Source organism: Eurypyga helias, unplaced genomic scaffold, assembly GCF_000690775.1.
Source record: "Eurypyga helias isolate BGI_N326 unplaced genomic scaffold, ASM69077v1 scaffold9483, whole genome shotgun sequence".
NCBI classification, from domain to species: Eukaryota; Metazoa; Chordata; class Aves; order Eurypygiformes; family Eurypygidae; genus Eurypyga; species Eurypyga helias.
Window position 1 is genome coordinate 14,381 of NW_010243145.1, and position 5,325 is coordinate 19,705.

A 5,325-nucleotide genomic window follows, 5' to 3' on the forward strand; every position below is an offset into this window, starting at 1 on the left:
ACATTGCAACTAAAAGCTCTTTTTTTTCAGTTAGAAACACCTAAATCTACTGAAGATTTTGGTTTTAGTCTTACCGTCTTTGACAACAACCTGTTATGCCAGTTTAGACCTGCTTTAAAGGCTACATCCTATTAGATCTCTTCTTAGCTACACCAAACTAAACATTGGGTTTGGTGCACACATATTGACACATTAAACCTTGAATGGAATGTAACCCTTCTCCTTATGATGAAGGAGATGACACATACTTTGAAATTAAATCATATTAAAAGTGAGTTTTAGAGAAAATCAGTAATAACAATACCAGTATCAGAAAGGACACCTTTGTTGCTATTAGGCCATAAAAAGTCTGTATCAAAGTTTTCATTAATTTAAAAGATAATGTGATACTATGAACTGCTGCATTGTTTAATGGTATTTTGAAACTTACTTCTATTAATAGATAAATTCTTTACTAAGAAAACCTTTTTCTCTTCAGTGCCTTCAGCACCTTATTCAGCTATTTTATAATCCTCCATCAGTAAACAAAGAAGTGAACTCCTTGCTCTATTAGCAGAAGCATTATAAGAAACTATCAGGAGAATTTTATCAAGGAAGGAAACTGGTTAAGGACTTTCAAACATATTTACAACACTAGTTCCCCAACTTTTCTGTTTATATCCTACTTCCATTTGCAAACCTTAGTACAGGGAGAGAATTTTTGTAAACTAAAGCCATTCAGGCAAAGTTTACAGCTTAAGTAAAATGCACATTAATCCAAGAAGACTTAAATTTTTAACTACAGAACTTACAACACGGAACAATGAACGCAACCTTCAGTGTCATTGGTAAAATGTTTCATGCGCCTGTTGTGAGAAATACTGCTTTAAAAACAGCTACTCAGCTAGCCAAAAACTGGAAAGAATAACTGAAATTGTTAAATAGGTGGCCGAGAAGCAAACTTGCTCTGCTGCTGGATTTTTTTAATTTTTTTTTTTAGTTTGACAACAACAAAGTGTCACAGATTTAGTGCTCCTCAAAGCCTAGGGTCACCACATCCATCCATTTTGCTGTTCAACATCTGCTCTTAAAAAAAGCCAGGTCTCCACTGCTGCAGTTCGTTCTCTCTAGCAGGACATGCCATTCGCTGCTCAGCATGACAGATGGTCTTCCTCCTTTCTCTGATCTTTAAGTAAGCAAGAACTGGAACTCCTTACTGTCCCAGCTCTTCCCAATATCTGATGGTATTAGCTAGCAATCTGTTCCTAAGGATGCTATGGCTAACCTTCCATACTGTGTTATGCAGCTGATTAGCACACCCAAAAAGAAAAAGCACAGTAGAGGAAAGGTAGTACAAATGTTGACAGGAGAAGGAACCACATCACAAACTAGAAGAAACCAAAGTGAATTTGCAATAGTTGTTTACTGAAGACAACTTATTTGATAGATCAAAACTCCATCATTTTCTTCTGTTGCTTAAACTCTCATGTTTCTTTGAGATTTTTTCAAACTATCATTCAACTTGCAAATGTTAACATTAGAAAGATAAAAATTTATTATCTCTTTGTGAAGACAAAATGTTATAGCTCCCTGTAGCAACTTAGTCATACATAAAAGAATTTCTTAACAAGAACTTTCCAAATATAAGTCTACGCTCTCTTTACTGGATTGTGACACCCCCCCACCAAAAAAAATCAAATTTAGAGTATTGAATTATTTGTGTAATAGTTTGAACAATACTGCATGCTGTTAGCAATAGTAGTTTAAAATACTCCTCTTTTCAACTTGACAAGTAATGAACTGCCTAGCAAAGAGTTGTTAAGGAATAAGAAACAGAGTCTATGCCAGACAGAGAACTGCTTTATTAAATTTCAGATCTCATGCAATGGCACAAGGGAAGTATTAAAGCATATTAGAGTCTTGCCAACTTATTCAGATGAAACATAAAGGGATAACACAGAACATAAGGTTGACAGTTATTAAGTTAACCCACAGTCCAGACCTTTATATACCAAACCCAATTTTTAAGCATAAATGCAAAATGTGGTAACTATACAAATAGATAAAGAAAATTGAAATAACCAGAAAAGCATGTGAAAATGTCTTGGATCTTTTACAATCTTTGACTGTGTTATGCTTTTCAAATTAATCCAAGACAGGACTGAGTCCATGAAACAAAGTAATCTCAAAGCCAGCTCTCTTAATACACTATCTTTGTGGTCTGAAGATAAGGAATTCTAAGCATCTTGAAATGTAAAACTATAACTTAACAAAAAAATAATCTACACATGGCAGGTAAAGTTAATTGAATTGGTTTTAAAAGTTTCTGGATGGACTGAATACTGTGATGATGTCTCACTAGAAAAAAACATTTGCAGAAGCCAAACTGCCACATACTGGTTCCTTATCCTTTATAGAACAGTCTCATTTGAAATAGCTGTAAATAACCAGCTAACTGTTTTAGTGAAGAGGATTAAAAAATGGAAAAAAAAGCAATGATGATACTTGGGAGTTCAGAACTAATGCTCACCATTTATACTTAAAATTTATATTACACTTGACTACTCAGGTTGGGTAACAAACATAAGATACATACATTACTCACACTGCCTGGTCTCAAAAATTGTTTAAAACCTAGACCGCAAATCTAGAATTATATTGAAATTCCTGACTTCACTAATAGTTTAGTTTCTGAAGTGATAAAAATATTTTTAAAACAGTGACCTTCTTCACTTCAAAACATCAATTCCTGAAAAATATTTTCTGTTGTACTCTTACCAAGAAAGTCCCTTTATTCACATTTTTGCTCCTATGATTTGAGTCAGGTGACTTCCAATATAATTTATCTAAGTGAAATGCCAGTCATAAATTATGTTTTTCCCTAGCACAACCATATAGTTCTAGTTCCAACTAGTTCCATCTACCTGCACTAACTTGCCAGCAATCCCTTTCCAAAAATCTCATGGTGGGGAGAAGCCATATAAGCCTTTCAACCAAGAAACAGAGAATTTTTAAGGAATCGCTATTGTACAAGCAGTAAAATGTAAAAAGGATATCTTAAACGATAAAAAATCTAAGGCTATCTGTAGAAACCTGTATTTTCAAAGACTTTAGAACGAGATATATATAATGTCAATAAAATCCTTGAAACTGATCATTCGTATTCAGTGCATTTCTTAATGATTACTCATACAACAGCTTAGCTCTCCATAGTATTCCTTCAATAATAATTCTGACATGCCTTTCTGTTAGTAGCTTCCATTTTACATTAGATGCTTGAAAGGTCTCCAGCACCATGCTTCCCGTAAGAATGTTTCTCTTGATATTTTGTGTTACAATACTTTTTTAAAATTAACTACATGCTATAAACTAAATATACTCCTTACAAATCTATCTTTTAAGTATCTTTTCCTATATGCTTTTGTATTTGAAAGAGAATGACAGAAAGCAGAAAGCCAAAGAAGAAAAATGAGGAGGGGATTGAGGAAAAGAAAACAGCCCTTTAATCTTCAAATGCCAAAAGTTAATCAAAGATTTCTGAAGATACAGGTATGTGCTGGAAACATTGTGTCTCAAATACAAATATTTGAGCAGTCAAATAATTACTATTTTCTATGCCTAGTGACAAACCAATATTCCACCTAAACAATGTCAGATATTTACCTGCAAATGCTCCTCTAGCATGCCCATCTTTCAGCAAATACAAAAAATTCCAGATCCCCAAACCAGAACTAATTATAAATATGTTAGCATATCAATCATTGTACCTACTTCCAGCAAATATCATGCAAAAAAATTCTCCATCTTTCTTCCAGAAGTCATGAAAATGAGCCAATATAGGTTTAACAGACTAACACTTCTGTGGCAACATGTGTCAGCTTAAGCAGGACCAGCACAAAGAACTTCTCTCTGCTAGATCAGCCTTGATGGTAGGCAGGAAGGACAGAATTTAATGTTTGTAAGGAACTTTCCCATTGTTTTCGGTTAGAAGGTATGCAAATATAAGACCACCTCAGATCTGTAGGAAATATATTAGGCAGAATCTTTTGATTCACAAAGCATTAACAAGCTACAGCTAATTAGATGAACTAATGGTGCTCTTGCAACACTAATTGAAACTCCAGGTTATCTGTCACTTCTGATGCATTAGAGCCAAGGACGTCTTTCAAGGGATACTTAAATGGCCACTAGCATGGTATGGATTGACCAGGCAGTTTATACAGTATTTGAAACAACAATGATTAATCCATAAAGAGGTAAACTATCTTCTTAATTATCCACTAATCAAACCACATTCATGATTTCTTATTGATTTCCAAAGTTCAATGTTAACATATGACCAGGCCAGGACATTTAACTCCGCTACTACAAAGTCATTTTCATTCCACTAGTTTCTCATACAAGCTGTATATGTGAAGAACCACCACAAATAAATGCTTCTGATTTCTCACAAAGCTGTCTGAGGCCACAAGACAGCTTTGATAAATCACTTGGTAGCAGCAGCAATGGTCTGCACAACAGAATCAAAGAAAGGGATGTAGGTTTGATCAGACAAAAGCAGCCTTTCTGTATTACAAACACCATAAAATGGATGAGAGTCATAGAACGGTTTGGGCTGGAAGGGACCTTAAAGCCCATCTAGTTCCAACCCCCCTGCCATGGGTAGGGACACCTTCCACTAGACCAGGTTGCTCAAAGCCTCATCCAGCCTGGCCTTGAACACTTCCAGGGATGGGGCATCCACAGCTTCTCTGGGCAACCTGTTCCAGTGCCTCACCACCCTCTCTGTGAAGAACTTCTGCCTTATGTCCAATCTAAATCTCCCTGCTCTGAATTTAAACCCATTACCCCTTGTCCTGTCCCTACATGCCCTTGTAAAAAGAACAGATAGAACACATATGAAAAAGAAATATAATCTCCAGATAACATGCACTTTCAGATTTGCTATTGAATTTTGTCACCTCATCCATTTTGGAGTACACATATTTACCTGTTTTCCACGTAGACTAAGTATCTCACTGAAATCTCTTACAATAACACACAAATAATATCCCAATGCTTTGCCCATGACTTCTACACCAGAAAAACGTATTGAGGTTTTAACAGTTTTGTTAATAAAATTAGTTTTATTACTTTCTTCACATCCTGTGAGCAACAACTCATCACTGTTTAGTAGCAAAAGAATAAATTATACACAAGGATATGAAGAAGCATTATCGTGAAACGTGTGATAATTATGGGCTTTATAATATGTATATTTTATGTAAAAGATGATGGACCTTTTAATAATTATGTGGGAGTGAAGGTCACAGAACAGATATCTCTCTTAAAACACTATTTCCTGCT